The 12,015-nt window shown below is 40.2% G+C and overlaps 1 long non-coding RNA gene across 1 annotated transcript in view; it reads left to right on the top strand.

Moving 5' to 3' along the window:
- Nucleotides 1-3,742: 3,742 nt before the first annotated feature.
- The window catches only part of LOC127640183 (uncharacterized), a 153,768-nt gene continuing 145,495 nt past the window's right edge, over nucleotides 3,743-12,015 (top strand). Inside the window, exon 1 of the long non-coding RNA XR_007970071.1 lies at nucleotides 3,743-3,893. This is a non-coding gene — a long non-coding RNA (uncharacterized LOC127640183). The remainder of the gene's footprint in view (nucleotides 3,894-12,015) is intronic.

Genomic DNA, 12,015 nt, shown 5'->3' with positions numbered 1-12,015 from the left:
CCAGACTAGCATCTTTTGCCACTAAGCCACCTAAAATGCACCATCCACCGATTATGGAAGTAAAATGGGTTGCAAATGCTGTTTCATTTATTGACTTTTAAGCAAAAACATGAAAATGTATGAATGTTAATACATTATTGTAAAGGTATTCATGGAAAGGAGGAGGCGAGATCCGGCTTGACGATATAAATAATAGTTTTAATGATAAACTTACAAGAAGACATAAACACACATGACGGACATGTCCGCTAATGATCTCTCTCTCCCGCACGGCCCTCTGCAGTCAGCCTTTAAACCTCACGGTACCCCCCAAACAACTGTAAAATTTAAAAGAGGGAAAAGGCCAACGCAGAGCGACAGTGAGAGAGAGAGAAAAAAAAACTCTTATTCGCCAGTTCTCCGATACGCAGCAGCTCATTCCTCGGCCACTCCTCCACCCCCTATCGGACGACAGCCACGCCTCTCCGGGCGAATCAGAGGCAGTCCTCCAGCCCCTGGCGGACGGAACACCCCGCCGCGTTCTCGGGAACAGAAGGGGTCTCCCTCGCCCCTGGCAGCGGTTCTCGCTCCAGGCGGTCGCCAGTGAGCTCCTCCCCGCTCGCGGTCGGCGGTCTTAAACCCTGCCGCGTTTCAGTGGCGACTCCTGCCCCCTGGCAGCGGCCCTGACCGCTCCAGGCGGTCGGCTAGGAACCCCTTCTTCCCTTGCGGTCGCCGGCCATCGTCTTCTTTCAGGCGGCTGGGCTCCTCGTCCTCCGGCAGATGGCGTATCCCTCCTCCTTCCCGGGCTTCGGCACCAGTGTAAAGGGATCAATGGAAAGGAGGAGGCGAGACGATATAAATAATAGTTTTAATGATAAACTTAAAAGAAGGCATAAACACACATGACGGACATGTCCGCTAACGATCTCTCTCTCCCGCACGGCCCTCTGCAGTCGGCCTTTAAACCTCACGGAGGCATAATTAGCCTAATACGGGACCAGGTGTGTAGGATCACGACCCGGCCCCGCCCTCCGCCCTGCCACAATTATTTAACCAAATTTGAAAGTAAATGAATTTTTTCACTTTTTGTAATGACTTTAAACCAGCTGGTCCTTAGTCTTCCTTTTCAACAGGTCATTTATTGTTTTATCTTATTGTGAAATGTTTTACTAGAAAATATCACTTGGTTTTGTATTTATCTCTAAGTGTTTTTATCTATAACATTTCTAAGTGTGGCTTCACAGTAGGGCTGTCCCGATACTGGTATCGGAATTGGGCTCAAGTACTTGTAATAATGCTCCGATACCAAAAACTGATGCCATTTGACGTAAGAATATCATACCTTTTTTCCCTCCCCTTTTTTCTCCCAATATATATTTGGGAATTGGGAATACCCAATTCCCATTGCTCTCTCAGAGTCCTCGTGGTGGCGTAGTGACTCACCTCAATCCAGGTTGCCTCCGCATCTGAGATCGTCAATCCGCGCATTTTATCATGTGGCTTGTTGAGCGCATTACCATACAAGCACAACTCACCACGTGCCCCACCAACAGTGAACCACATTATAGCGACCATGAGGAGGTTACCCCATGTGACTCTACCCTCCCTAGCAACCAGGCCAATTTGGTTGCTTAGGAGACCTGGCTGGAGTCACTTAGGCACACCCTGGATTCGAACTCGTGACCCCAGGGGTGGTAATCAACGTCTTTACTCCCTTAGCTACCCAGGCCCCAAGAATGTCATTCCTTAAACATTCAGCACACAAATGAAAAACAAATGATGTCCTAGCATGATTATTAAACTGGAAAGGCTGCGATTTAATGAGGCAATGTACAGATTGCATGTGCTGCGCGCTTCAAATGTGAAGTCTTGTGAATGAGCCAAGCCGCTTCTGTGCTCCTTCTCTCGTGAGTACTGATGTGCACAGAATGGGGGCTACAGGGGCACAAGCCCCTGTCCTTTTCGTTCACAAATCTAAAGGTGCCCTTTTAAGCGGAGGTGCCTTTAAGAGCACAGAGGTGTCTTTACTACCTGCTAAGGTCTGTGCACATCACTGCTCATGAGCATTGCACACACTGTAGCAGATGACAGCAAGCAGAGCGCTAATTTACTTGTTAGCAAGAGGCACACACAGACAACATATTTATTTAATTGAATAGCAGACTTTTGTGGTTTAACAATCACACTGTGTCACATAGAAAGAGCTCTTTTACTCATTTGAGCAGACAAGGTTAGCATCAAAATGCATAATGTGGCGGCCCCACAGACATTCTGGTGGAACACTGGCGAAGAGATCAGAGGGCTTTTATTTAATGGATGTCTATGGAGGAGGTTCTTCAGTGTGCTGAATAAATTGCTTGTGTGAGGAAACAGCTCATCACTTAATTCATTAACCACCAGTCAGCTAATCTTCAACATGCTTAATACTAAACAATCCCTTTGGAATGAACTATGCATGGAGTTTATTACGATAAAATTGCTAAAAGTTGAGAATAATTTTGCCCATTACGCTATCACCTATGGTAAAAAAGCAGAGGTTGTTTTCTCAGTATAGAAGATCTTGGACATAGCGACCTGCTTTTTCGGAAGTGAGTAACTACAAGCAAAAACAAACAGAAATGGAAAGGGCTTCACTCCACAATAAAAGCCTCCGCCAAAATAAAAGCTCAGTAAAAAGGGTTAGTTCACCCAAAAATGAAAATTCTCTCATCATTTACTCACCCCCATGCCATCCCATTCTTTCTTCTGCAGAACACAAACAAATACTTTTAGAACAATGTATCAGCTTTGTTGGTCCATACAATATAAGTGAATGGTGACCAGAACTTTGAAGCTCCAAAAGGATATAAAAGGCAGCATAACTGTAATCCACATTACTCTGGTGGGTTAATCCATCCCTTCAGTAGCAATATACTAGGTTTGGGTGAGAAACAGATAAATTAAAGTCCTTTTTCACTATAAATTCTCAGAAGGTGGTGATATGCATGAATAATGTGAATCGGCAAAACTAAAGAAGAATGTGGATGTGAAAGAGCAGATCTATAGTAAAAAGGGACTATTTATCGTGTGGATTACTTTTATGGAGCCTTTATGTCCTTTTGGAGTTTCAAATTTTTTGTCACTATTCAATTGCTATATATAGACCTGCAGAGCTGAAATATTCATATACAGCTATGTAATATTCTCTGTACTAGGCCTACTACTAATAATAATAATACTAAATCAGGTCAAATTCTGAAACAGACAAATCTGTACATTATTCCAGACTTTTGGCCGCCAGTGTATATATTTAAACAATATCTCAGATCTGTGATGCACTGTTATGCAGCACTTTATTTGATAAAAATAATTCCAATGTTTTATTTTGGATTGTGCTGTATAAAAGCACCTCATTTGATCATAAAGTATACAAAATTATTTTGAAAATGAATTGTTGTATTTTAATTTGATTAATTCATATGTTCAAACACCATTTTGATGATCAAATTGATATACACTTGATAATAATAATAATAAAAGCTGGTATCCGTATCGGCAAGTACATTAAAGGAAGTATGGTTACTTGCACTTGATATTGGGACATCCCTACTTAAAGAGTCCAAATAGCCTTTTTTTCTGTACTAAATATCTAATATAATTGTTCCTACATACTAAAACATTGGAACACTCTTACACTATGTGAGAAAAGCTCTTCAGCATCAACATTATGTGACGCTGAGTTCTGACCCTCTGGTGAGGTAGAGGTTAACAGTGGTGGCGGGGCAGCGCGGAGCTACGGCGCCCTGAGTTGATGATGGAGTGCTCCGAGATGCGCGAGACGAGACCGCTCGAGGAGGATCCAGCGGCCGCGCTCGAACTTCTCCCAGAGCTTTCGTCATCAGCTGTAAGTTCTGCGCCGAAAGTTTACATCACGGGTGAGTCTGGGGCTTTCTTTGACACATTCAGAAAGCATGTCGAGTCCAATGAGACGTCGCTCATGTAAAACGCGTCCGCGTTGCATCTCATGCGTATGTAAATAAATCTGACATGTTCATTGAGCAGCATCCGTGGGCTGCAGAGATGTTTACTTTCATTTAATGATAGTTTACGCTCTAGTCCTACACGCGTTAAGTAAGTTATTAGTAAGAGTGAAGAGGTGCATTAAAATGCTGTTGAAAATCACACGCAGTGATCATTTTGTCAACAAACCGGATATCAACAACACATGTAGCCTACAGCAACTGCAGATGTTCTCTTACAAATATTTACCATGGTAACCAAAGTCTGTCTCTCTCAACCAATGACCAAACTTAAGTAGTTACTACAATTGTCACACTAATTTGTTACACAATTGTTTAATATGAAGACTTTAAATTGAGAGATATGCTGAAAACTTCTTATAATAATATATTAAAATTTTACTGTAGTAACTGTGTTATTTTAGGTGATATTAAGGTATTTTAAGTCACGTTACCATGGTAAAGGATGTTTTTTATTTAAAGGAGGTTTTGAAAAGTGCACTCAGTGTTTGACCATTTTGTCAACATATGGTGTTTAAAATGATGTGTAAAGATAAACCCATTTGTGAACCCATAAGAACCTTTTTAATGGCTTTGATTTTAGATTTACGATTTCTTTAAGATGCCTTAAAAATTGGATATTATAAGTTAAAATCAGAGTTGTTTTAAGACTGGTGCACTTTGAAGCCTTAAAAGTTCCCCCCAAAATGAAAATTTCTCATCATTTACTCGAAATACTTGTTGTCCCAAACTTTTACGATTTTCACATCACAAAAGGAGATATTTGGCAGAATGTCTAAGCTGCACCTTTCCATTTAACAAAAATGTAAGGTAATTCACATCGCCAAGCCTCAAAAGGACAAAAGGCACCATAAAAGTACTATAAAAATAGCCCATTCAACTTGTACACTGTATTCCTAGTCTTATGAAGCTATATGATAGTTTTCTTTGATGAACAGACCAGATGTAATGAAATGAATTATATGAAATACACTTTATTGTCCCCGAAAGTATGGCAAATTCGTCTTGGACTTATGGTGCGTACACATACAGTACACAACAGCTTGTTGTTCCCCTTAAAATGATAAAATAAATTAAAAACAATGAATAAGAGAACAGTAATACCACCTAAACCATTCATCAAAAAGCATACAAATATCAAATATTATTTTACATCATAGAACACTAAAAATTATAATAATAAAAATAATATATTTATATAAACTATGGCTAAACAAATCAGTTCCATAAATCTATATATGCAGAGAATAAATAATTATGAATATTAAAAAAAAATAAAAAAAAAATATATATATATATATATATATATATATATATATATATATATATATATATATATATATAATAATCTTAAATATAATATAAATCATATTATTCAAATATATATTAAATGATTGTGGCAGACGAGTAAAGCATTGATAAGCCAATGCAAAAAAGTTGCCTAAGAATGCAATATATTGTTTATTTTCATATAATTTAACATAAGCACTCGCTCAATTGGGCAGGAATGTTGGAAGGCAGAGTGTAAGTGGAAGAAGGATAAACATAAGATTTCATTTTAAATGTTTTGTGATTCCTTAAAGCAGTATCAAGTCTCTGTCAAGACTGCAAAATGTAATTACTTCACTGAAATAATTGCTAAAAATGCCCATAGGCCTAAGATAATTTTTTAATACAATTGAAACAGTTTTGAGCCCCTCCTCTTTGTGCTATCCAGAAGCATCCCATGAGATGTGTGAAAAGTTTCTTGAATTGTTTATGAACAAAATTCAAGACATTAAAACACACATATTGGGCCCTGTTGTGATTTATTCTGAACCCACGCTGCCTCCCAGTTCTTTCAGTCACTTTGACCCTGTCTCATTTGCTCATCTGCTAATTCTCCCATGGATGTCATCACGGTTACTCAAAGATGTTTTTAATTCTGTGGCTCCCATTATGTTGGCCATAATCAACAGTTGTCTGAGAAATGGAGTGGTTCCTGCCAGCATTAAACATGGTTCAGCCTTTGCTGAAAAAAAAACCAAATCTTGACCCTACAGATTTTAAGAACTATAGGCCTATTTCAAAACGGCTTTTCTTTACAAAATCTTGGAAAAGGTGGTTTATTCGCAGCTCTATTTATATCTGTCCACATTTAACATTTTTGACAAATTTCAATCAGGCCACTGCATAGTACTGAGACTGCACTGTTAAATGTGACCAATGATATTTTAGTTTCTCTGGATTCTGGCAACAGGGCCAATCCTTTTAGACCTCAGTGCAGCATTTGACATGATCGATCACTCCATTCTTTTAAATAATCAACAGATGCTGGTTGGCATCCATGGAGTTGCATTAAACTGGTTTTCCTTGTATCTTAAGGAAAGAAAATGTTCTATCTGTCTCACAAGGCTCCATGTTGGGTCCTCTGCTTTTTCTCTGTATGCTTCCTCTAGGCTCCATCTTTCAGAAGTACAGTGTCGCTTATCATTTTTATGCTGATGACACACAATTGTACCCTCCTGTCATGTCTAATAATTGTTGTTCCATCAGTAATCTCATCTCCTGTCTTGAGGAAGTAAAACTATGGATATCTGAAAAGTTCTTCATAAAACCGAGGTCATTGCTTTTGGCTCTTTATTATGTCTCACTGACATTGAAAATCAGTTTTGTCTTTAACCTGGCACAATAGAGTTAAGAACTTGAGTGTCATCTTTGATTCTGACTTATTATTTGATAAGCAGATAATTGCTGGATTACTACAATGCCTTTTATGTGGATTTGTCTCAGTTATTTTATTCACGTCTGCAAGTAGTCCAAAATGCAGCAGCTAGACTTGTAGTGGGTACTAAGACAAAAGAGCATATCACTCCGGCTCTAGCTTCCCTACATTGGTTACCAGTTAGTTATAGAGTTAAATTTAAGGTTCTTAATGTTTATAAGGCCTTGCATGGTCTAGCCTCTCAGTATATTGCTGATCTACTTCAACCTCATTCTACACCTAGGTCTCTTCGATCATCAAATAATTTACTCCTCTCTGTTCCTCGTTCACTTTTGGAAACCAAAGGTTATCTGGTGTTTGTAGTTGCGGTCCCCAGGTTGTGGAATGCACTTCCAATTGTTGTTATGTCTTCTTCCTCATTTGCCATATTTATATCAAGTTTGAATTTACAGTCTACAGCAATCCATTGTGTAATAGATTTCGTCAATCTGTCAGAGTTAAATTTATGAGGGATTTCTCTAAGAAACGTCTGTATGCACATGTGTCAGATTTTTATGCAGCTGACTTTGGATGCATTGCATCGTAAGCAGTCTTTTTAGGGCTGTGTCAAGTTAAACCTAATTTAAAACTTAGGAAAACCCGAGATCCCTGCATTTGGAGTAGCACTCCGTCCAGCTGTGTTTGAATGCAAGAACACATCTTGGACTGAATGCTGTGGTTTGTTGTTGCTAGTTGTCTGTAAAGTAACGCATTGCTCATATAGCTGGAGTAATGCTTACTGAGCCTACAGAGCTAACAGGTCAGTAGACAATGCAGTTAACATGGCCCTCCACTTCATCCTCCATTACCTGGACTCCTCAGGAACTTATGTCAAGAACTTGTTTGTGGATTTTAGCTCCGTCTTCAACACCATCATCCCGGCTCTGCTGCAGGACAAGGTCTCCCCAGCTGAGTGTGCCTTACTCCACATGCAGGAGGATCACAGACTTCCTGACTGATAGGAGGCAGCACGTGAGGCTAGGAAAACATGTCTCTGACTCCCAGAATATCAGCACTGGTTCCCCTCAAGGCTATGTTCTTTCTCCTCTACTTTTCTCCCTGTACACTAACAACTGCATCCCTAGTCACCAGTCTGTCAAGCTCCTGAAGTTTGCGGATGACACCACCCTCATTGGGCTCATCTTTGGTGGGGAAGAGTCCGGCTACAGGCGGGAGATTGATCATCTGGTGATCTGGTGCAGTCAGAACAACTTGGAGCTCAATGCTGTGAAGACAGTGGTTGTAGATTTTAGGAAGATCCCAGGCCAACCCACCCCATCATCCTGTGTTGACTCTCCAGATGACACTGTCGAATCCTTCCGCTTCTTGGGAACTATCATCTCACTGGACCTCAGGTGGGAGCTGAACATCAGCTCTCTAATTAAAAAGCACAGCAGAGGATGTACTTCCTGTGGCAGCTGAAGAAGTTCAACCTGCCGAAGACAGTGATGGTACACTTCTACACCTCCATTATTGAGTCCATCCTCACCACATTATCATCTGATACACTGCTGCCACTGCCAAGGACAAGCAGATTGCAGCGTGTCATTCGTTCTGCTGAGAAGGTGATTGGCTGCAATCTGCCATCGCTCCAGGACCTGTATGCCTCCAGGATCCTGAGGTGGGCAGAAAAGATTGTGGCTGACCCCTCCCACCCAGGACACAATCTCTTTGAGACACTCCACTCTGGCAGGAGGCTACGGTCCATCAGGACCAAAACCTCACACCACAGGAAAAAATTTTTCCTGTCTGCAGCTGGCCTCATAAACAAGGCCTAGGACCCCCCTGACACTCTCTCTTATCCCACCTCCATAGACATTACACATTACATTATCATAGTTTCCACATCTGTCTTGCGTCAACTTAAAGAAAACATTTTCTGGTCTATTGCACTTTTTATTATACTTAAACTGTGAACTTTTCTGGAAACTGTGTACATTTGTACATTCTATGGTTCATATTCTGCACATATTTTGCATATCCCTGCACAACTGCACATATCTTACACAACAGTACAGCTCCTTTATTATAACCAGTCAGTTTACTTTTTCTCTAAGTATTGTGTCTTAAATATTGTTTATTATTTATCTTACTGTTTATTGTTTATTGTTATTGTATGCTTCAAACACCAAGGCAAACTCCTTGTATGTGAAAACTTACTTGGCAATATAGTCAATTCTGATTCTGAAATCTTTCTCCCATAATCTCTGGAGGGAAGTTGAAGCTCCGTCCCCCAGACTCTGAATTAGCAATGAGAAATACACTGATGCCTTATGACCTTTTCCAAAAGCAGTAATCACCACTCCCAGAGTATCTCGCCTTTTAGGGGGTTGTATACTACTCCCAAAAATAGTACAGAGCAAGTGGGATCTCAACACTCTGCTCTCATAAAGGTCACCGAGTGTATTAACCTCCCTCACAATCCACTCTGACCAGCAGAATGGGGACTTTTTGGGGAATTTGGGGTTCAGCTATAAGCTCGAGGCAACATTTAAATAAATATCCAAATTAAACACTCTGAACACTTTTGTCCATACAGAGTGCAAATGCAATATAACGGTGTGTAATTTAACTTCTCCGGTTAGTTTGATAGAAAGGTTTTGCAATGGCAAAATAGGGGCAAGAACTTCCTATTCAGTACAAACCCTGCTGGGTGCCCCTATCCAGAGTAAAATAATCTGAAATTAATCAATTTGTTTGTACTGCAGCTACCGGGTGTCTATAAAGTAACTAAATCTATCCAATGAACATACTCCCAAACCCATACATTTCCAAAATCTTAAAAAGATAATCCCATTCTACCATATGAAATGCCTTTTCGGCGTCAAGTGAGATGGCAGCGACCGGAGTCTGATTATTCACCACCGAACACATGATTTACATTTACATTTACATTTACATTTATGCATTTGGCAGACGCTTTTATCCAAAGTGACTTACAGTGCACTTATTACAGGGACAATCCCCCCGGAGCAACCTGGAGTTAAGTGTCTTGCTCAAGGACACAATGGTGGTGGCCGTGGGGTTAGAACCTGTGACCTTCTGATTAACAGCCCTGTGCTTTAGCCACTACGCCACCACCACTACATGATATTGATGAAACGCCTAATGTTATCAGAAGAGCTGCGGCCCGAATAAACCCCACCTGATCTAAATGTATAAGAGATGTCATAACTTTACTTAATTGATTAGCCAAAATGTTTGACAATATTTTAACATCTAGCTGGATCAAGGAAATTGGATGGGAACTCTTACACTCACTTGGATCTTTGTCCTTTTTAAGAATCAGACTGATATGGGCTTGTGTCATGGTTGGCAGAAGCTTTCCATTCTTTAATGATTCTATATAAACTTCTAGCCAAAGTGGAGCCTGTTCTGTAGCATAAGATCTAAATAATTCAGCAGCAAAGCCATCTGGCCCTGGAGCCTTGCCTGTAGGCAAGGTTTTAATTACCTCGCCAAGCTCCTCGTGAAGATGTGAAACTATAGAGATCAAAATAGAATTCTTTAAAAGCATTAATGAGGTAAAAATTTCACCACCAGCAGATTTCACTTAGGGAATGGTAGAAAAAGACTCTCTCTGCTTTATATATCTAGCCAAAAGCTTCCCTGCTTTGTCCCCTGACTCAAAGTCTTGCCCTGAATAGCCAAAACTCCACCTTCCATGACAAAATAGTATTATATCTGTTTTTCAATCGGGTCAATTCTCTGAGGCCATCAGATGACATTCGTCACTTCAGCTCTGCCTTGGCATTTTAATATTCCCTTCCAACTGCACAAGTTCTCGTGCTTTCGATTTTTTGATGATTGATGCATACTGTATGGTCCGACCCCTAAGAACCGCCTTAAGTGCCTCCCAAGCCACACCCACTGAGGATACAGAGGACCAGTTGGTCTCCATATAAACATTGATTTCAGCCTTTCAAATTTTTTGGAAATCAGGATTTTGCAAAAGGGATACATTAAAGTGCTATGAAGTGAAACTATATGATTTATTTTTCTCCATATGTGGCAACACCTCTAAACACACCAGGGCATGATCTGGGACTAAGATGTTTCCAATTGAGCAATCAACAACAGATGAAATGAGGGACTTAGATATAAAAAAATCTATTCTACAATAAATCTTATGGACTGATGAAAAGAATGTATAGTCCCTACCAGATGGGTTCGATAGTCTCCAAATATCTGTAAGACTAAGATTTGTACACATCCTGTGAAGCGTCAATGTAGCTCAAGGGGGCTTGCACACTTTTGCTTCACTATGATCAAGGACTGAGTCCATCAATAGATTAAAGTCTCATCCCAATATTATATCATGAGGGGTGCCAGCGGCTTGCAACTTTCCTTCAAGATCTATAAAAAAGCCCTGTTCATCAGTGTTAGGTGTGTAAATATCAGCCAAAATCAACCTTTGCCCCTGAATTTCTGCTAAAACAATAATTACTCTTCCTAATGTATCTTTACTTTGTTTGAGACATTTGAATTGTAGATGTTTACTTATCAATGTAATGACTCCCCTGCTCTTACTTGAGTCAGCACTAAAGAAAACGTATCCTACTTGTGTTACTACACAAAACAAAATCCTGTTGCTAGGCGGAACAAGCACAAAAAGAAACAAAAAATGCACCCAGTTTCCTCGGACAGTCAAGTGAATGTTCAGTGAGTCAGGTCCACTCGCCTACAACGCGAGCACCACACAATGACTTACTCAATCCATTGACTTTATGAAGGACAATGCTTGTTGGTGACAAATAAATACTTTGCAGCCATTCTTAGCATCTATTCTGAACCTGGACGGGAATTTCATTGCAAAAGCGACCCTCCGTCGATGCAAGAGTTTCTTGAAGGACTGTTATTCCATAAAACAAACTCCAGCCACTAGATGGAACCAGCACAAAAATAAACAAAAAAGGCACCCAGTTTTCTTGGACAGTCAAGTGGATGTTCAGTGAGTCAGGCCCACTCGGCTGCAAGGTGAGAATCACACAATGACTTACTTATTCCATTGACTTTACGAAGGACAATGCTTGTTGAGGACAAACATATACTTTGTGGCCATCCTTAGCATCTGTTCTCAATTTGGCCGGGAACATCAGTGCAAAAGTGATCTTCCGTTGATGTAAGAGTTTCTTGCATTCCTTGAATGGATCATGTTTCTCTCTTGTCGAATTCACAAAGTCTGGGATCAAGGAAATGTTGTGGTTCTTCCAAGAAAGTGTTTCTTTACTCCTCACCTTGTGTAACACAAAATATTTATAGGATAATCTCAGA

The sequence above is a fragment of the Xyrauchen texanus genome, chromosome 49 (assembly GCF_025860055.1).
Source record: "Xyrauchen texanus isolate HMW12.3.18 chromosome 49, RBS_HiC_50CHRs, whole genome shotgun sequence".
Classification (NCBI taxonomy): domain Eukaryota; kingdom Metazoa; phylum Chordata; class Actinopteri; order Cypriniformes; family Catostomidae; genus Xyrauchen; species Xyrauchen texanus.
Note: the sequence above shows the minus strand (reverse complement) of the source record. Positions and strands in the feature narration are given on the sequence as shown.